The sequence below is a fragment of the Pecten maximus genome, chromosome 2, assembly GCF_902652985.1.
Source record: "Pecten maximus chromosome 2, xPecMax1.1, whole genome shotgun sequence".
Classification (NCBI taxonomy): domain Eukaryota; kingdom Metazoa; phylum Mollusca; class Bivalvia; order Pectinida; family Pectinidae; genus Pecten; species Pecten maximus.
The window spans coordinates 4324278-4347264 of NC_047016.1; the positions used below are offsets into that span (position 1 = coordinate 4324278).

A 22987-nucleotide genomic window follows, 5' to 3' on the forward strand; every position below is an offset into this window, starting at 1 on the left:
GGTCGGGTGGTAGGGTGGTTAGTTGTATAAACATGATCAGTCCTATGGTAGTGTCAGGGTAGTTGGTACACATGATCATTTCCTATGGTAGTGGTCGGTGGGTTATAGGTATTGTTGTACACATGAATCAGTTCCTATGGAGTGTAGGGGGTGGTGTAGTTGGTAACATGATCAGTGCATATGGTAGCTAGTTTGTCGGGTAGTTGTAAACTGATCAGTTCCTATGGTAGTGTCAGGGTAGTTGTTACACATGATCAGTTCCTATGGTAGTTGTCAGGTAGTTGTGTACACATGATCAGTTCCTATGGTAGTTGTCGGGGTAGTTGTGTACACATGATCAGTTCCTATGGTAGTTGTCGGGTAGTTGTGTACACATGATCAGTTCCTATGGTAGTTGTCGGGGTAGTTGTGTACACATGATCAGTTCCTATGGTAGTTGTCGGGGTAGTTGTATACACATGATCAGTTCCTATGGTAGTTGTCGGGGTAGTTGTGTACACATGATCAGTTCCTATGGTAGTTGTGTACACATGATCAGTTCCTATGGTAGTTGTCGGGGTAGTTGTGTACACATGATCAGTTCCTATGGTAGTTGTCGGGGTAGTTGTGTACACATGATCAGTTCCTATGGTAGTTGTCGGGTAGTTGTGTACACATGATCAGTTCCTATGGTAGTTGTCGGGGTAGTTGTGTACACATGATCAGTTCCTATGGTAGTTGTCGGGGTAGTTGTATACACATGATCAGTTCCTATGGTAGTTGTCGGGGTAGTTGTGTACACATGATCAGTTCCTATGGTAGTTGTCGGGGTAGTTGTGTACACATGATCAGTTCCTATGGTAGTTATGTACACATGATCAGTTCCTATGGTAGTTGTCGGGGTAGTTGTGTACACATGATCAGTTCCTATTGTAGTTGTCGGGGTAGTTATGTACACATGATCAGTTCCTATGGTAGTTGTCGGGGTAGTTATGTACACATGATCAGTTCCTATGGTAGTTGTCGGGGTTGTTGTGTACACATGATCAGTTCCTATGGTAGTTGTCGGGGTAGTTGTATACACATGATCAGTTCCTATGGTAGTTGTCGGGGTAGTTGTATACACATGATCAGTTCCTATGGTAGTTGTCGGGGTAGTTGTATACACATGATCAGTTCCTATGGTAGTTGTCGGGGGTAGTTGTATACACATGATCAGTTCCTATGGTAGTTGTCGGGGTAGTTGTGTACACATGATCAGTTCCTATGGTAGTTGTCGGGGTAGTTGTATACACATGATCGTTTTTCCCATGGGAGTTGTCGGGGTAGTTGTATACAATGATCAGTTCCTATGGGAGGTTGTCTGGGGTAGTTGTATACACATGATCAGTTCCTTGGTAGTTGTCGGGTAGTTGTATACACATGATCAGTTCCTATGGTAGTTGTCGGGGTAGTTGTGTCACATGATCATTTCCCCATGGTAGTTGTCGGGGTAGTTGTGTACCATGAAACAGTTCCTATGGTAGTTGTCGGGTAGTTGTTAACACTGAAACAGTTTCCTATGGGGTTGTCGGGGTAGTTGTGTACACATGATCAGTTCCTATGGTAGTTGTCGGGGTATACACGTAGTTGTATACACATGATCAGTTCCTATGGTAGTTGTCGGGGTAAATTGTTTTACACATGATCAGTTCCTATGGTAGTTGTCGGGGTAGTTGTGTACACATGATCAGTTCCTATGGTAGTTGTCAGGGTAGTTGTGTACACATGATCAGTTCCTATCAGTGATTTTTGTTTGGCATGGATTTGGGGCCGAGTATATATGCCCCTTTAATTCTAAAGAAATTTTGCTGTATTTTCGAAATTTTTAGTGCATATTTTCTCAATAAGAAGTTTCCTTGTATGTTTATAAATATGAAGAAATGTTGATCTTGATACATTTTACATAATGTTTGCACAAGCCAATGCTATAATTGATTGATCAAAGCCATATTATGCATATTCAAAATTATATCAATGTTTAAAAAAAAGAGAGCAAATATTAATGTATACATTCTATACATAACTACATATATGCAGAATCAACTGTCATCATTGTTTGAACATCAGGAGGTTTCCAGTAGCTATACATGTCAACAAAATCATTTTGATTCGTGTGTTCTCTATATTCTGCTTCAGCAATATTAATTATTCCAACTTATTAATTCAATATCAGGGAGAAGACAATACATTAGTATGTGTACATTGTGTTTGGTTAGTGCGCATGCCCTTATTTCTGTTGTCAGCAAATCAAAACCTCGGATGCTTTAACCAGGAAGTTTGAACTTTTTGAATTTGTGATCATGAATTCCAATGACTCACAATTTGTAGTCATTGGTCAGAAATAAAGATAATACATACACCAGTAAAAACAAATGGAGGTCTCAGATTATCATGTTGACATGAATTTGGACATATTTACAGCATTTAACATGTCCATTCGTCATGTCTTGTATGCACTTGATGTTGATATTTTTGAACTCATTTCTCCATGTCTAATGATATATATACCATGTTTTAAGTAAGAGAAACACCTCAAACTGTGGATAAGAATAGATAATCTGGCATCTTTGTTTAATGTTACAGTTAAACAGAAAAAAAAAAATCATTTGGTACTCGTTAATGGCCAGTAGATTCCTGTTGATGGAAATTCCCTCATATAAATGACCTTGATCTATTTTTCAGGTCACAGGGTTCAGATATGTTAAAACTTAATGATCGTATTTTCAAATCCCAAGACCCAATGCATCAGCTGATGTTTTGCAAGCAGTTATCAAGGATTGAGTGCTATCAAGCAGTTATCAAGGATTGAGTGCTATCAAGCAGTTATCAAGGATTGAGTGCTATAAAGATTATCTAGGATTGAGTGCTGTAAAGATTTACCATACAAATGACTTTGGCCTATTTTCAAGATCAGTATTGTGAAATACATGTACACACTATATGTATACTACACAGGATCAGCATCATACTTCACATTATGTATGCTTCACATTGCTACATGTAATGGGTTTCGCATTGCATTGGTTATGTTTGATTTAACATAAACGCTACCAGGTAATTTTTGATATTTCAATACCATTATCTGACTCGGGACATCTATGTAAATTAAGCACTACATTATTTATGATTATAAGACTCTTTCATATGTGTATATGTAGGATAGGGATATTCCACCCTCGGGGTCACAAAATGTGGTGAAACCCGAGGCTTGCCGAGGGTTTTACCACATTTTGTGATCCCTCGGGTGGAATATCCCTATCCTACATACACACATAATGATAGAGTCTTTTTCTCTCATATCATTACCAAATTTCTGGCGAAAGTGTCCCTCAGCCATCCATTTTCTTCAAATTTTTTAATTTCTTTATTTAATGTTTTTACTAAAAATACTTGTGATATTCTGAAAGATCATACCCGATTTAGGCAAACTAAGTTTGCACACAAATTTCATTCATTTTGTGGTTAAGTGATGAACGAATGAACAATTCGCCGATAAAATTTGCCGTAACGTGACCGACTTTTAGGTGGCCGTGATGTTTCGTGGCTGGTAATTTTAAATTCATTGTGAATTTGGCAACTTCATGTGTGAACCAGCGAACAGTGACTCGATACGAGTATTCGATCTTTTCTGTGACATAGGATTATATGTGTTTAACCGGTTTTCTTGATGGAATGACGAAGGTAGGTCCGTCGATAACGATGATCATTTTGAAAGGCTAGGATGACAGTTTTCCTGGTTACTCTATACAAATATAGACTCCGAGTTACAATTAAAATAAATATTTTTATATGAACATCGAGGGGTATCATTTTTACCGAATGTTCGTTCATTTAAGAGCCAATTCCCAACTTCCAAATACACAGGTTACTGAGTAGGCCTAACAGTTACTGACAGTAGCCTACAGTAGAGTAAACAAATTCCAGGCCACGTGCTCACGCAAACGGAACCATTTCATCAGTATTTTCTTTTTGACACAAACGTAAGTTTGAGTCTATGTCAGCGCTTTTGAGGTGTAGCTGACAAAATCTACGATGCCCTCTGGCGGATACTGCCTTGGCCAATCTAACCGTTGCTTTACAGTAACTCCGTAATGCTATGCAGTAAATATTTGTAAATATCGTAAATATTCACGATAAAAAATGACATATAGTAAAGTTCAGCTATAAAAAAATTACCTTTTGTTTTGTTGACACAAACGTAGACACAAACGTAAGTTTGAGTCTATGTCAGCGCTTTTGAGGGCTCTGGCGGATACTGCTGTTGGCCAATCTAAACGTTGCTTTACAGTAACTCCGTAATGTTATGCAGTAAATATTTGTTTAACTTCACGATAAAAAATGACATACAGTGAAGTTCAGCTATTAAAAAAAATCACCTTTTGTTTTGTTGTATTTTAAAAGCTGACAGGACAATGTGGTTTTTTTTGGCATTTTCGTTCGCTCTGACACAATTTCCACGCCACTTCACAATCATATTCTATCGCAAAAAAAAAATAGTCCCGTGACTTACGGAGTCAAATGCAACACTGCAGTTTCGTTAGATATATGACAAAACAACAGAACCTCACAAATAGATAGTTTTCAAAGTATTTAATTTAAGTATGTTCTGTCGATGATACGTAAGAATATTTTCCCGCGTTGAACGCATTAGATTTCACGCGGAATGATACAATCGACTTTTCGCTGGCGCCATATTGCTGCTTACCTGTGACCCGGAAGAAAAATCTACTAACATCACGCTGAATTTTCATCATCGACATCTATGTGTTTTTTTTCTTTGGTGGCATGTTACTGAATGGGTTATAATATTGATAAAGTTTCGTCGGAATATCGTTGTTATTTTGTACATTGAAAAATCACTCATCCAGCATCCGATTTTGTCCGCCATCTTTCAGTAATGTAAACAATAATAAAAGAAAGAGTCGATGCATATTATAAAAAGGAAAGGGGTCTACGATGTACATCTACATAGACCTTTATTATGTTTGGTGGAGTTTTGAACGCTTCAGGGACGGTTAAAGGGCAGTAACTCTTTAGAAAACACCATTTTTCATGGAAATGTACTGATTGCTAAATTTAACCAGAGATATTTAAAGGCAGTGGAAATGTTATTTTCCTACATCTGCGGTTTTTTCTGTCTTAAATCATTTCAGCTTCTGAATTAAATTAACCTTTAAACTAATGCACAGTAAAGTATTGATAAATCAATGCAAATAATTTATTATCACTTAGATTTATTATTATTATTTAATCATTTTTTCTTTACAACACTAGTACATATTATTTGAGAAGAACAGCAAAAATTACTAAGTTCATTATTCTTCTAAACAACAAAAATTTGTAAAACTTTTTTGTATTGTGCATATATCCTATTGTGAAATAACTTGGCATGACTAAAGATAATAGTATTGTCTTGATGACTGTTACATACTATATCATAGGTTGAGTTAAATAATTATTTTCTTCTTGTCAATTATGGTAAATGGTGAAAACACATTTTTTTCATTTAAATTGTTAAGTCGGTTTAATGTTCAAATTCAGATTAATTTAATTAAAGCAACTATTAATAATGTATATATGTGTTAACTTTTCTGACAAAGTCTTCAAGTAACCTGATTATATTTGACAGAGAATCAAAATAAGTAATTTTGTTGTTAAGAATAGTGGGCTTAGCCATTTACAACTGTTTAGATTCTACTTAATAAGGTTTGATTTTTAACATTTTGGCAAATTTATCTTATCAATATGTAATTTAGTTTTAAAGATAAGCAGTACTTCCATTTTTATGAAAATAAAAATTACTTCAGTGTTCTAATAATTTAAACACATGAACAATTGAAAGAAATACATTTGTATGAAAAGCATTCATAATGGACTTTGAAGAATGCTACTACATGTACAGTTCATCCAGTTTGGGCATTCGAACTACATTTTCATCTGACAGATGCTGCAGATTAAAAAAAAAACTCTGATTTTGAAATCGATGATATCAATACATATAGCTACATTCACATCTCACTAACATTAATTAACATGATATATATACCATACATACATATATATATGTATCATGCAGTTACAGTTATGTATATGGTACATATACTATTGCGGAGAATATTTGATGCAATGTACATAAGTGAAAAACAAAATTCCACTTCAAATTGATTTGAACTGTACATGTGAATGAATGTGTTTTTGTTGTATAGATGATTTGTAGCTACACAGTATGGAGTGTAAACATATAACGTAGAGTGCTATATGAAAATCATGTTCACTCTTAAGAAACTGTCTCAAGTCTGAGCTGATATGAGCATGTAATTCTAAGTTTTGAATATAGTGCTTAGTTTAATGTGCCCGTCGTGATGGTATACCCTGCCCTGTCTACATCCGCATTCTACGCTTCCAGAGTCTGTTTATCAGACCCAGGTGTTTTTAACCCACCATCATCAGATGGTGGGCTATTCAAATCGCCCTGCGTCAGTGGTCCGTCCGTCCCTCCATCCGTAAACAATTCTTGTTATCGCTATTTCTCAAAGTACTGAAGGGATCTTCTAAAATTTCATAGGTTTCTCTTGGTTTCTAGTTATGCATATTGCATTTTGAGACCAATCGGAAAACAATATGGCCGACAGGCAGCCATCTTAGGTTTTGACAATTGAAGTTTGTTATTGCTATTTCTCAGAAAGCACTGAATTGATCTTTCTCAAATTTCATATGTAGGTTCCTCTTGGTGCTAACATTAGTTATGCATATTGCATTTTGAGACCAATCGGAAAACAATAAGGCCGACAGGCAGCCATCTTTGATTTTGTCAATTGAAGTTTGTTATCACTATTTCTCAGAAAGTGTTGACGGGATCTTTTTCAAATTTCATAAGTAGGTTCCCCTCGGTGCCTAGTTATGCATATTGCGTTTTGAGACTAATCGGAAAACAACATGGCCGACAGGCAGCCATCTTGGATTTGGACAATTGAAGTTTGTTGTCGCAATTTCTCAAAAAGTGCTGAAGGGATCTTTCTAAAATTTGATATGTAGGTTTCCCTTGGTGGGTGGTTATGCATAATGCATTTTGAGACCAATCGGAAAACAATATGGCCGACAGGCAGCCATCTTAGGTTTTGACAATTGAAGTTTGTTATTGCTATTTCTCAGAAAGCACTGAATTGATCTTTCTCAAATTTCATATGTAGGTTCCTCTTGGTGCTTACATTAATTATGCATATTGCATTTTGAGACCAATCGGAAAACAATATGGCCGACAGGCAGCCATCTTGGATTTGGACAATTGAAGTTTGTTATCACTATTTCTCAGAAAGTGCTGAAGGGATCTTTCTCAAATTTTATATGTAGGTTCCCCTCGGTGCCTAGTTATGGATATTGCATTTTGAGACTAATCGGAAAACAACATGGCCGACAGGCAGCCATATTGTATTTTGACAATTGAAGTTTGTTATCGCTATTTTACAGAAGGCACTGAAGGGATAGAACAATCTGCCACAAAATATCATTCAAAACCTTGACATAACATCATTCAAACCAGGGCTCGCACACACGATAAAATCCTAAAACAATCACACAAATTTTTTTAACCTGAGCTCTCTCTTATCTAAAAGCTGGTAGCTAGATGGGGCGCTACATCAAATGTATAAATATTTTTTCAAATGCTAATGATAATGATAATTTGTGAAGCGCTTATAGGCATGGGATCCTGAAAAGTTTGAAAAGAAAGGCCTCATTAATTTTACAGGTAATCTAGGACCTTCATATTACATCTACAACTACGTATACATTAACCCATTGAAGATGTCAAATAAGATTACCCGAGTACCTATTCTGAAAATTAGCTGCCAAGACGCACTTGCAATCAAAAGTAGATATGAATTTCTTTTCTTGCCAATATTTTGTCCTAGTCCTAATCAGGTATTGGTGATGTTCCATACAAAGTTGACCATGTCCCCACTAAACAAAAGCAGTTAAAATAATTTGTTTTCGTTTGTGTCTTCAGTACTTTCAGTACTTTGATTTAGATTTTTTTTTATGTGTGGCTTTTATTTTACTTCCTGTCATTGCCAGGTGATTGTGTGTGTTTACACTTTTTTTAATGACAAATGACAAACCTGTCGGGTAGGCCAGTCTGTACTGTGCTGTAACTGTTACAACAGGCCTGTAGGCATAGTCTACAGTAACAGAGTTATATGTTCGCTCAGATGAAATGTATCGTTTAACCGTGTAGCCCAATTGGTTTATTGCTGATATATATATAGTTAACTTATCTCAGAAAGTATGTATTTTTATAGTAAAGTCCAACGTTTCAAAACCGACATCGACGATAAGGACTGTCGGATGTAAACACAAGCAGACGACGTTGTAAGAGTTGTCCCCCTTGAACGCAGATTACTCCGCGCGCGTGAAATGCTATGTAAGATAGATTTATCTTACATAGCTATCTTACGTGGGCAAACTCTATCCAACATGGCGAGATATGAGAGAAAGATTTATCTTACATAGCTATCTTACATGGGCAAACTCTATCCAACATGGCGAGATATGAGAGAAAGATTTATCTTACATAGCTATCTTACGTGGGCAAACTCTATCCAACATGGCGAGATATGAGAGAAAGATTTATCTTACATAGCTATCTTACGTGGGCAAACTCTATCCAACATGGCGAGATATGAGAGAATCACCATTGCATCAGTGAATACCGTCACCGTTGTTAGAAATATTGTTTCCTGAAACATCACTCACATATATTGCAAAAATTTGATATTTGGAATTAGTAATTTTATCAATATATTCCTTATTGACCGTGTGAGCGATTCAGGCCCTCTAGTCCTTTTGTCACTTTGAAAAAAAAAAATGTGAAAACAAAATGTAACAATATAATCTTAATTTGTACTTTGTTCAATTTTTATCCACTTTTTAGGTCTGATTATAACAACCTAAATAACTCGAACGTTTTTGCATAAAACTCATCCATATGTCACATAGGTAAACTAATTAATCAGAATAACACAACTCATCTATCATATAGCTATATAGTTATACCCCACTTTATAAAGGGAATTGATGGTACTCATTTAGTTATTAAGTCTGAGGTGACCTTTTTTATCCTCTGATCTTTTGTCCGTTGTTTTCTGTCATGTACATGTTGTACCTTTGTAAAGAATTTACATTTTCAACTTAATGACCAAGAGACCAATTGCAAGAGATCTTATATTGGCCCTATACCATGCTAATATAAGGTGAAAGGCTATCAAGATTGTTCAAATGAATGACTTGACCAACATTCAAGAACACTGATCATGAGTGGTCAAATATGCTAAAATCTCTAAACAGCAGTGAGCTTCTTATTAAGCAAAAGGTTCAGGGAACTGATATTGGGCCTATAGGATACTCACTGGGATGAAGGCCTAGGCTATCGAGTTCATGCAAATGTATGACCTTGACCTTCATTCAAGGTCACTGGCATGGGGCCAAATATGCTAAATTATTGAAACAATTTCTTCTCCTAAGCAAGCGCCTCAGAGACCTGATATTGGATGACGTTGATCTCAAATTCAAGGTCACAAGAATCAAATCCGCCAAAATTGATAAAAACTGGTCAGGGGACTGTTAATTAAGGCCTATGGACCCCTTGTTGATCAGAACAACAAAATGGCTTACAGACGGCCAACTTGGATTTTTCTTAAAAAGTACTGGAGAGATCTTTCTCAGACTCCATGTGTATGTTCCAATTGATCTTGTTATCAGATAATTAAGAGGAAAAGAATTAAGAAAAGAGGGAATAATAGAGAGATCAGTCTGACTTATAACCAATAAAGATCATTCAATGGTGGACACCAAGATCCCTCTTGGATCTCTTTTTCTGTTCATTCTTTTCTTTTCATCCTCTTTCTTTTTTCCTTTCTCTCCTTCCTTTAATTTTCTTTCTTTTATTTTCATCTTCTTTATCTCGTTTCTTTCTTTCCTTGTCTTTCTTTTCATGTCATAATTTTCTTTCCTTTCTCCTTTTCTTTGTCTTTCTTTTCATTCATTCCTTCCAACCCCTATTTACAGCAGTATCCTACTCTTCAGTCCTAACCAGATCGTCATTTGATCTTCTGAGGTCATAAAACATCAACAAACAAAACAGCAAATAAAAGATCGGAAGATCATGTACATCAATGTTTATATATTTGACCCTCTTTCTTATTATGTTTGCATATATATATACATGTACATTCATTAAATTTACATAACTGTCATTAATCCAGACATCAAAAAATAGTTGAAAAACTCAGAAGGCAAGTATATGGTAATTTTAGGGAATTAATTATTCCAGTTTGTATTAGGCCACCAACATCAGATGTAGGTTCCCCTTGGTCCTTAGTTTGTGCCTATTCAATTTTGAGTTTGATTGGGAAAACAAAAAGACTGATGGCTATAGGCAGCTACATATATCTTGGATTTTGACAGTTTAATTTTGTCACCGCTATTTTCTTGAGAAGTACCAGAAGGATTTTTCTCAAACTTCACATGTAGATTCTTGATCCCTAGTTGTTCTCCTTCAATTTTGAGCCTGAAAGGGAAAAACAAAATGGCTACCAACATCTTCCTAGATCATTCTTTGACTTCATATATGGGTTCCCCATGTTATCAAATGATCATGATTAAGAGGAAGATGGAAAAGTATGGATAAGATCAGTCTTTAATAGGGCCAATCAAATGGTAGGCACAAAGATCCCTCTTCAAGATCTCATCTGGAGACATTTCACGTACATACGTATATACGTTCACACAATTGCAATGTATTTCCTGATAATTAAAGCTACTAGATTATTAACAGAATTTTGACTGTCTCTTTGTTAAAATCTTCATTTATTTTCAGGATTTATTGGCCATAATCTGCAAACTGTATTGATGGGAGAAAATGATTCACTGATCTGCTGACTAATGGTGATGGAAATTGCACCGATTTAAATGCTGTGACATTCATCACCCATACTTGTCAGGTAAGTGTACATGTTATACATGTGCAAATAAAAGCAACATTTAAGTAATATTGGTGATGATGAGATTCTTTCCATTTGATATTTATGTACATCACATAGAGGTGTGAGAAATGCATGTGTGTCGTACTCCAGGTGTAGACTATTAATACAGAAGTATGCTGTGCTAGATCTGATCAGATTTAAAGATACCTGAGCATTTTATCTTCACTCAACTGGCTTAATTAATGTATTATAATGGATAATATAATTAATTACAGATGAATTTTTAACCCTGTATCAATATTCCATTTTTTTTTTACTGGAGTTATGGTCCTTTGCACAAGGGAAATTCTCATATTCAGTTGTTTTCCTCTTTTTTTTCATCAACTGCATGCTTCATCAATTTGTAGCTATATTTTAATTGATAGCTATAGGTAGTAGCCTTTTCATAATAGATTACAGTTTGAGTTGGCATTCTGTCTTCAAATTTTTCCTGGAGTTATAGCCCTTTGCACATAAGAAATTCTCATTTCTAACTGTATATTTTTCATTTTCACTTGCCACATCAACAGAGACCACCAAGGTTTCAGATTTTACTATGAATGAACCTGCGATGCCTTATTTTTTCACATGCACCGCAATACCAATATTGATTATTTAAAGGGAAATAATTTTTTTACATGAGTTACATATATTTCCCTTTTCATTTATAAGGGAGATAATTTGTTGTGCAGTACTTATTTCCCTTTAAAAATTGTTTTCAGAAATAATGATTAACTATTTGAATGATGGTAATATCTATTTATCCATTCAACATGTAAGAAGTATAGATACAGCATTGACCAATCTCTGACTCAGTTTTCCTTTCACATCCTAGTTTTTAGGTCACCGGAGACTTTGTCTCAGTTGACCTATTGCAATTGCCTTTTGTCTGGCGTCGTGCGTTGTAAGCAATTTACATTTTCAACTTCTTCTCAATAACCAACAGGCCCAGAGACCTGATATTGGATGTGTAGCATGCTGGGATAAAGGGCTACAAAGTTTGTTCAAGTGGATGACCTTGACCTTCATTCAAGGTCACAGGGGTCAAATATGCTAAAATCTTTAAACAGCATCTTCTTGATAACCATAAGGCCCATAGACCCAATATATGGTCTGTAGCATGCTGGGACAAAGGGCTACCACGTTTGTTTAAGTGGATGACCTTGACCTTTAATTAAGGTTACAGGGGCCAAATATACTTAAATCTTTAAACAACTTCTTCTTGATAACCATAAGGCCGAGAAACCCAATATAAGGTCCGTAGCAGGCTGGGCAAAAGGGCTACCAAGTTTGTTCAAATGGATGACCTTGCCCTTTATTCAAGGTTACAGGGGTCAAATATGCTAAAATGTTTAAACGACTTCTCCTCGATAACCAAGAAGCCCAAATACTCAATATAAGGTCTATAGCATGCTATGATGAAGGGCTACCAAATTTGTTCAAATGGATGACCTTGACCTTCATTCAGGGGTCAAATATGCTTAAATCTTTAAATGAGTTCTTCTTGATAACCAAAAGGCCCAGAGACGCAATATTAGGTATGTAGTATGCTGGCCATGGGATGAAGGGCTACCAAGTTTGTTCAAATGGATGACCTTGACCTTCATTCGAAGGTCACTGGGGCCAAATATATTAAAATATATCATAACTCAGTTGACCGTTAAGGCCCATGGGCCTCTTGTCTATTATCCAGCCACTGTTGACCCTCCATTTTGTAAGTGACAGTGCAAATAACCACCCAAATCAGAAGGCAATGGTCCGAAAAAACCAAATATCATTTATTGTGTTTTTCTTCGTACATAGTTTAAATCGAGAAAACAAAGCTTATAATTTCCCAAAACCTGTTATATTTCTTACAAGAATACATTATTGACAAATTATAAGTGGTAAACTATATAGAAATTAATGCATTTTTTTTCCTTTTCGCTCCATCATGTACTTTTTAGGGTAATAAGTCCGCCCACGACCTACATAGCTAGCAATATGGCGTCGAGTCAAGTGTGAAATTTAAAATTTTGACCAGTGTAAAGCGAGGGTCTCTACGTAAGGAATAAAACACTGATGTGGGACTAAATGGGTGTTATGGGGTAAATAGATATCTCATTTATCCATATAATATTATGTAAGGTATGTGTTATGGTCACACCCAATCTCATTTATCCATATAATATTATGTAAGGTAAGTGTTATGTCACACCCAATGTTATTGTGTTTGCACCTAAATCTTAGCGACACCAAACGTTGTTGGAGAATTCAACATTTTCATATAGTAGTGTGCTCTGGCCCTACACCAGACATGCTACCGTAGGCACTTGTCAGACAGTTTTTGATCATTCTCTTCAAATCTTTTAAATCTTTCTGTTTCAAATCTATGATCATGTGTTATACCACATGTATATATAGTTGTTGTCTGCAGCATTTTGCTCCTAATCTTATAATCCTGTCTTGGTATCTGTTAGTCAGTTGTGTTTTTCATGAAGGGACATATTCTAATTCTACTTATTTTAACGTTTCCATATATATTTATCTTTTTGGTGCATTTTTGGTTTGATACAAGAATGTTTGTCACTTTGGCCAAGTTTAAGTTCTATATGATTAGTTTGTACAAACCCAATCAGATAGTGTGTCTTATTTTCGGGTTATTTGTGGGAGATGGAAAACTAAGTACAGGTACAATAGTTATTACAATGACACCATCCGTTGATGAACTCTGTCTATGTGTGGTTTTCATTGTGGTTCATCTGGTAGTTGCTGTCATGTGGGTGAATTTAGTAGTTTCTTTAAAACAAGACTTGCAGCCCAAAGTCAAAGTATTTTTCAATGAACACACTCATCACCAGACCCCATTTTTTCTTCAGTCTAATTAATTATACAACATATGTTTTAGAAGCTGTGAGAACTTTTATACCCCCCGCAACGAAGTTAGGGGGGGTATACTGGAATCAGGTTGTCTGTCCGTGCATCCGTGCTTCCGTCCGTCCGTCCGTCTGTAGACGCATTTTGTCCGGACAACTCCTCCTTAACTAAATTGCCAATTTCAATGAAACTTCACACAAATATAGAGGACCATGTCTAGATGTGCATACCACTTTATTTTTCTCAAAATTATGGTTGCTATGGCAACTGGTCACTATAAACAGGTTTTCCGTTAAGAACCATAACTTTAATTTTGTCCGGACAACTCCTCCTAAACTAAATATAAATGGCCAGTTTCAATGAAACTTAACACAAATATAGAGGACCATGTGTAGATGTGCATGCCACTTTCTTTTTTTTCAAAATTGTGGTTGCTATGGCAACTGGTCACTATAAACAGGTTTTCCGATAAGAACCATAACTTTAAGTTTGTCCGGACAACTCCTCCTAAACTATATGGCCAATTTCAATGAAACTTAACACAAATATAGAGGACCATATGTGTAGATGTACATGTGCATGCCACTTTCTTTTTTTTCAAAATTATGGTTGCTATGGCAACTGGTCACTATAAACAGGTTTTCTGATAAGAACCATAACTTTAAGTTTGTCCGGACAACTCCTCCTAAACTAAACGGCCAATTTCAATGAAACTTAACACAAATATAGAGGACCATGTGTAGATGTGCATGCCACTTTCTTTTTTTTCAAAATTATGGTTGCTATGGCAACTGGTCACTATAAACAGGTTTTCTGATAAGAACCATAACTTTTAGTTTGTCTGGACAACTCCTCCTAAACCGAAGGGCCGATTTCAATGAAACTTCACACAAATATAGAGGACCATATGTGTAGATGTGCATGCCACTTTTTTTTTCTTCAAAATTATGGTTGCTATGGCAACTGGTCACTATATTACTGGGTTGTCTTAGTTAGCTTCTAATTAACAGTTCCAATTCACCATTGACTAGTGCAGATTGCGGGGGTATTAGTCAGCCATCCTGGCGACAGTTCTAGTTATTACAGGTGAATTTTATGCCTAATTTATCAAAGTGCTAATTATTCATATGTCCCTAATATAATGTGTGATGCCTTGTCTTATATAGCTGCTACTGAATGTTAAATTTTACCTCATTTCCTCAAATAATGCTGTTGCCTATATATGTCAATTGGTGGTGTATTAGGTAGGAATGAATATTCATCTTTTATTTTTAGTCCCAAAAACTTATAAAATTATAAAATGACAACTTTATTTCAGAAATATTTAAATGAAGCCTTAGTTCAGAAATATCTAAATGAAACCTTAGTTCAGAAATATTGCAGATATTTATAATGCATATTGAATTTTGGGACTGATCGGAAAAAAACATGGCCAACAGGCGGCCATCTTGGATTTTGATAATTGAAGTTTGTTGTAAAAGTGAGCCAAGATCTTCAGTGCAACCCCGACATTGTCAATGTGAGTCAAAGTCTTCAGTGCAACCCCGACATTGTTAAAGTGAGTCAAGATCTTCAGTGCAACCCAGACATTGTCAAAGTGAGTCAAGATCTTCAGTGCAACCCCGACATTGTCAAAGTGAGTCGAGATCTTCAGTGCAACCTGGACATTGTCAAAGTGAGTCAAAATCTTCAGTGCAACCCCAACATTGTCAAAGTGAGTCAAGATCTTCAGTGCAACCCCGACATTGTCAAAGTGAGTCAAGATCTTCAGTGCAACCTGGACATTGTCAAAGTGAGTCAAAATCTTCAGTGCACTGCCGACATTGTCAAAGTGAGTCAAGATCTTCAGTGCACCCCTTCATACAGACACAACAAAAAGGATAATTGATCTTCTGACAGCACCAGTTTTGAATTACTTGTTATTTATGAAAAGTAGACTTTCCTTGTACCTGGTCTCAAAAATGTCATGAGCATCTCTTGCTCTCTGCCTTGTATAGAAATTTTATCTTCTGGGACTTATCCCAGAAAGTGGCGATAACATGTGTCTCACGAAGTCTGACCCTCGTATACAAATCAGGAACTCATGTTGGACTGCTATACCATATATTGAGATATTATCTGGTGTTGGAAAATTTTGGCGATTTTTCATTGAAACAGGGTGGTTTTATTTTGGTGTGTCTTAATTGTGTGTTTCTGTCAACCCACTCTCAAAGTTTAGGTGTATTCCAATGTTCTTATATCAATACTTATTTCTGCCTCTGAGTCAGAGATGGGTGTTGTTGAAATTTTATTGTTATGCTGCATTGCATTTGATGTCATGGCAGTTCACAGACTGAGATCTACTTTGGTGACCCATACAATTGATCAGCTCGTTTTGTTCAAGAAATGATTTAATGAACCAGTAATTAATTTTCACATATAGCCAGTGCAATTGTCAGTAAACTTATGTATTCAGCTCACCTGCCCAAACAGCAAGTTAGCTTATACCATAGTGTGGCATCTGTCCACCCGAGTGTGGCATCTTTCCGCATGACGTCAGTCTGTCGTCAACTTTTCATAACAACTTACCTTCTACTCATTAACCAACAGGCCCAGAGAGCTGATACTTGGCATGTGGCATGCTGGGGTGAAGGGGTACCAAGTTGTTCAAATGAATGACCTTGACCTACATTCAAGATCTTGAACTACATTCAAGGTCATAGATTGGAGTTTTTATATTGCTAATTAAGGCTATACAGACAGAGAAACTTGACTTTTATAGTCCTTCCTTGAAAATGGCATAAAAAACTTAAGAGTTGGCCCAAAAATATATTGTTAGTAGATGATAGAGTCAGTTGGAACACTGATATGTGTTTTAGGCCTTAACTAGAGAATTAGCCCTACTTAAATATGGACCCATGCAAGATTCATCTTAGTGGTAATTTCCCTTTTTATCCCAGCTTCAGACTGATTTTCAGACGATACTGGAAAAGTAGAAAGGGGTTCAGAGTACACTAAGGTCAAGGCCATATTTGTTATATTTTTCATTCCTTGAATAAATTCACTTCATCTTGTCATTCTATGCCTTATTGTTGTGCAACTGAAAACACAAGTTCCTAATCAGCTCATCAATGGATTGCTTGATGTTGGTGACCCTGTTGGTACTCAATAGCTTACCCTAGCAAGTACTCCATAGCTGACCCTAACTAGGTAGTACTCCATAGCTGACCCTAGGTGGTACTCCATAGCTGACCCTAGGTGGTACTCCATAGCTGACCCTAACTAGGTAGTACTCCATAGCTGACCCTAACTAGGTAGTACTCCATAGCTGACCCTAGGTGGTACTCCATAGCTGACCCTAGCAAGTACTCCATAGCTGACCCTAACTAGGTAGTACTCCATAGCTGACCCTAAGTGGTACTCCATAGCTGACCCTAGGTGGTACTCCATAGCTGACCCTAGGTGGTACTCCATAGCTGACCCTAGGTGGTACTCCATAGCTGACCCTAGGTGGTACTCCATAGCTGACCCTAGGTGGTACTCCATAGCTGACCCTAGCTAGGTAGTACTCCATAGCTGACCCTAAGTGGTACTCCATAGCTGACCCTAAGTGGTACTCCATATCTCATCACTCCCACCCATTAGTGTATGATATCATCTTTGATATCTCATTTCTTGATAAAAGCCAAGATAGACTCTCATATGTATGTAGAGTCTTTGAAGATTAGACAGGACCAGCAGGATAGAAATTAAAGAATAGAATCTGGGGAAAGTGTGTGGAAACTTATTGGATAAATTTGTCTTTTCTATGTTGTATGACAGGAATGTCTCTACAGTACTGAATAACCCCATCATTTAATGAACTGGAGGCCAACTTCAAGTCTGAAAGACACCAATGTAATGTTAAAACTGTTTTATCTCGGTATGACCTTGAACTTTATACACAATGGCTGTCGTGGAAGGTGTCTAATAGCTGTCCATTACTAGTATTGATTGAGACAAGCTTCCTTTTAATACTGTATTACAACTAAACAGGACAAAAATAGTCTGGATCTTTAACATGGCCATTGATCTTGTCACCATAGCAACACTTCCTTGTGCCAGTGTTCAAGGCAGTGTCTCTTTAGAGGACCTTTCATTGGTCACTGACAGACTATGGCTACTATTGAATGTCATTCTTGTTTTATGAAGAAATGATGATTCTCTAAAGGAAATAAAACAGGTCTAATATTGTTATTTAATTTCTCTGCAATTTAAACTCTGTTCTAAATATCTATTTTGTTCAATTAAACTGAAATCTGTTTATCTTCTTTTTTTTTTTCATTATCTGTGTTATGATTAGCTTTTGGCCTTTAGACTTTAAGCAAGATGCTGTTAACTTCAAACAATGTGTTATGTCTTTTAAATGTGTTGCTGTATGTCGATCAGGTAGTGGTGTTCTGATTAATCCAGTTCCTCAAGTATCACTTGTTTGATGTGTTTGACCAATTAATCGAGTAAGAAATCTGTAATCAAGTTTCATCAGAAAAGTTGATTGGTATACCTTGTGAGAAAAACTTGTCACAATCGATCGATCGATTGATTGTGGTTGTAACTTATGTCATAAAATACAAGAGTCTTGATGACTGGAATGGCCCAGTAAACACTACGAAAGAATGTAAAACGTGTTTAAATACCAAAGAAAAGGTGATTATAAATTAATTGATTTTAATGCATCATTGATAGAATAGACAAAACTGATTCCCATTGCTACTATCAGTCTGTAAATGTGTCTTATACTTTAAGTAATCCTGTCAATGGTATATGTCATAGGCTCTGTTGTTAACAACTGCAAATATTAGAATCTAGTAACTCTGTAGTGTAGTTAGTGGGATGGCAGTGTCTTTTACACCAGGTCTCTTTCATATACCCTATAGTTCACTGTGTCACATTTTCATATACCCTATAGTTCACTGTGTCACATTTTCATACACGTGTACAGCCAATTAAACCTGCCTTATGTGATGTTCCAAGGGAACAGACCAAAAAAAAAGACACACTAAAAGATATTGGGTCTCTTATACAGTATCACCATCCTGGGATATGCTTTATATGTTACATTTTACAAGCAGTTCTCCAAAGATAAAAGCATTTTTGCTAAAGTTTATCAATTTAAAATAAAAAAAAAACTATTGTTATTTCAAGCTATGTTATTTTTTATATATACATCAGCATTTTCAGACTTGTGTTTGATGGTAAACAATTTAATTTTAATTTTATAGAAACCTTCCATGGCGGAAGTTAAACAAAAACTGAATAACAGTCAAACCTGTCTATAAAGACGCCCAAGGGGAGGCAGAAAAACGGTCACTATAACAGTCTTTCCCCCCCTCTTAGGTCATAGTTTCTTGGTTATATCTTTGAAACCGTTGAGATCCCAACCCCAATAACCATATATAGCATTGTTTGACTTCAACAAACAACAACATTATTTTGATCCAACCAGGTGAGCAATACAGGCCCTCTGGGCCTCTTGTCTTTAGTTAAGTCTTGATCACCTGGATGTTTGCATGGAAAGGATCGCTTAATGCTGACACATCAAGTATTCTTCAACCTTAAGTAGTCAATCTTGAGGAAAGTTACAAGTAAAATGGTTAAAAAAATATCATCAAAGTCTTTAAATAAAGGTTTAAAAACTCAAAGGGCATGTAAAATCATGGTCTTTAGTCGTGTTACATTGGGAGTTGCTGAATACTGGTATGGAAGGTCGGGTTAGACAGGAAGTTCCTGGATACAATGAGTAACTAAATATAAGGTAGGTTTGACAGTATATCTAAAAATTACCTACCTGGTAATTATTCCCTCATTACTTTTAGTTCGCTGTTATCTGTCATTTGACCTTTGACCTTAGTAATTAATGAAGTCTTTGATAAAGTGTGTCCGGCGATAACGAAAGATGGCTGTTGAAAAGGCTGTTCCGTCTTTGACGATAATAATTTGTTCATTCATCGTCGGAGCAAAATTCCTGGATATAGTCTTTAAAAATCGTTGTCAAATGTAAATATAAGCATTGAACTGCTTTTAGTTGAAAGTTATGGGCTGATGAATGCTAACTGGACAAAGGCAAATTCAACATGAAGCGCTAGCGCGCTTCATTAAATTTGCCTTTGTCCAGTTGGCATTCATCAGCCCATAACTTCCAACTGAAAGCAGTTCAAGGCTTAAGTAACTTCCTACTAGGATGGCAGGATGTTGTTTTCTAAAACCAGGTATAATGTGTATTCCCTACTTGATATGTACGGAAAAAATATGTCACTCCAGCTGTTGTATTTTCTAATATGGAAATTTGGTTTGGTTGGTCGTTAGCTGAATGTTGCCTTGTTGATTGTCATAGAGACAAACTTATTAGACTATCAGATGTTGGGCTAAATAGCCGTGCGTCCGTGGTCTGTAGTCCATCCATAGTCTGCCATCCGTCCATCGGTAAACAATCCTTTTTATCACTATTTCCTGAAAAGTACGTATACTGGAGGGATATTTCTCAAATGTCATCCTGTGGTCCCTAGTTGTGCCAACATTCGACCCTCTTGAATTTTTAGAATGAAGTTTGTTATCGCTATTTCTTGAAAAGTACCGGAAGGATGTTTCTCAAACTTCATGTGAAGGTTCCCCTTGGTACCTACTTTATTTGCATCTTTGATCAGAAAAACAAAATGGCTGACAGATGGCTATCTTTGATATTGAGAATTGAAGTTTGTTATCGCTATTTCTTGACACGAACAGGAGGGCTGTTTTCAAAACTTCACATGTAGATTCCACTTGTACTTGTTATTAGATTAAAAGTCCCTTATTGAAACCTGGGCAACTATATGTTGCCTTCCCGTCCGGCTATAACTATTCGCCCATCCAACTTTCTGTACGTCCTTCCATTCTGTTTTCCGCACTTTTCTCAGCCATGCTTCAAGATATGTTGGTCAAAGTTGTGTGTAACTTCAGTATGAGTAGCTGCATATACAAGTTTGAGTTTCAGGGTTTTTGGGTCATGGTCACTGTTTCTATATTTAGGGTCATGTATTGCTTTAGCAATAGCCAGCATGCTTGTTAAGAAAGGAGAAAGAAGGTAAAAGTAGAGAGAGAAGATCATGACATAGCCTAACTAGAACCAATAAAGATCCTTCAAAGGTGGGTGCCAAGATCTCTCTCATCTCTTGTTTTAAAAGCTCCTATTATTAATGATATTTTCTACTGTCTAACAGTTTATTTGATTTTAAAGTTATTGATTTGACATAAAGAGACCTGTAGCCAGATTCTAAGCTGTCTATTATTCATGAGGTCATGGTCTAGAAATTTTATTTATTTGTTAGGTCATGCTCTAGAAATTTTATTTTGATATTATAATATAGGTTGGGATATATTTTCTCCACATACCTGGGCTAATGAAATATAAATTTGCTGGATTTTAGACAGTACGTGTCAAAACTCTGTCCCAATATCAACTATAAAGGTTGATCTCAATCCATTGACACAGAACAAAACCATAAGCTTACTTTGAATATTTCGGCCATATCACACTGCCCTCATTTCAGCTAGTTTTTGGACATCAACGTCAAGGAACAGTTAGCTTGGTCAAAATCAGTTATAATGTACATGAAATGTTTGTCGGTGTACAAACTCATTTTCGTGGTTGCTGTGGAATCAAAAATATGAGTTCAACAATAGGCATTATTGTTACATTATTGTTACATTATTGTTGCATATGGGCTAACAATGAAAATTCGTACCCATGAAATAATTTGAAAGCTCCTAACCAGGAAAGAAAGTAAATAAAACATATAATCATGTTTCCAGAATATGAACATGGCGGCAGTATAGGACACACAATCGTACCAGAGAACACCCCAAGATTTCAACATCTGAGGCCAATAATACAGAATAAAGCTCAAATTGACTAAAATTTCAAAAATCTTCTTCTCAACTCCCAGGTATAAAGAATCAAATACTCTCATAGATAGAAAGGTTTTAAGGTCCTTTACCAAAATTGTGAATTTCATGACTCTGGGGTCTCATGGTTCCCCCTGGGATGGGGTCAATTCTACTATAGTTTATAGTGGTCTCATGGTTCCCCCTGGGATGGGGTCAATTCTACTATAGTTTATAGTGGTCTCATGGTTCCCCCTGGGATGGGGTCAATTCTACTATAGTTTATAGTGGTCTCATGGTTCCCCCTGGGATGGGGTCAATTCTACTATAGTTTATATAAGGAAGACACAGTTTTGCCCATTATTTGTTCCAATTGCCATTGGAAATAATACATACTTGGTTAAAATTATCAGTATGGGATATGTCTGTTGAATAATATGTTCATATTGGCGCTGAGTGACCCTAAGGGACTTCAGGGGCAGGGCCAAAAAGGGTCAAATTAACTGAAATATTCCAAAACTCAGGTTATCGATAAAGCCCATGGGCCTCTTGTTTTTTTAAACAACTTCTTCTCAATAACTATGAGTCACAGAGACTGATATTAGTCCTTTTGCATGCTGAAGTGCGGGCTACCAAGTTTGTTCAAAGGAATGACCTTGACATACATTCAAGGTCACAGGGGTTAAATAGGCTAAAATCTATAAACAACTTCTTTTCAATAACCGAGAGGCACAGAGACTAGAAAAAAAATGCATCTTAGAGCATGCTGAGATGAAGGGCTACCAAGCTTATTCTAATGAATGACCTAGCCTAATCAGATATTTGAATTAAGAAGTGATGTTCAGTGTAGTATGTAGATGATCAACTTCAAAAAATTCTCTACCTGCAGGTCTAGGTGAGCAGTACAGGCCATGTGTGTCTCTTGTGTATCGTTCTTTGTGATGACATTATGAATAAAAAGTTAGGATTTAAGAAGAAATCAACTGATTTAAAGTCAAGGTGACTGAGTCAATGACATGCACAAATTTTGTATCTTTTTAGTGATAAACATTTTGTTTTGTTATAATGAAGCAAAGTTGGTCTGAATTAAGGGATAAGTCAACTGACGAAAAAATCAAAGTCACTGCATCAAGAGCGAGGGTCTTAGCCAGAGATCCACATTGTTTTTGAAATTTGGACCCAAATGACCGTGACCTTTCCTCCAGTGAAGGGCT

General features: G+C 36.4%; 1 long non-coding RNA gene across 1 annotated transcript in view; it reads left to right on the forward strand.

The window, feature by feature from the left end:
- Positions 1 to 22987, forward strand: part of LOC117314553 — a 43836-nt gene that overhangs the window by 16660 nt on the left and 4189 nt on the right. Inside the window, exon 2 of the long non-coding RNA XR_004529545.1 lies at positions 10895 to 11018. This is a non-coding gene — a long non-coding RNA (uncharacterized LOC117314553). The remainder of the gene's footprint in view (positions 1 to 10894; positions 11019 to 22987) is intronic.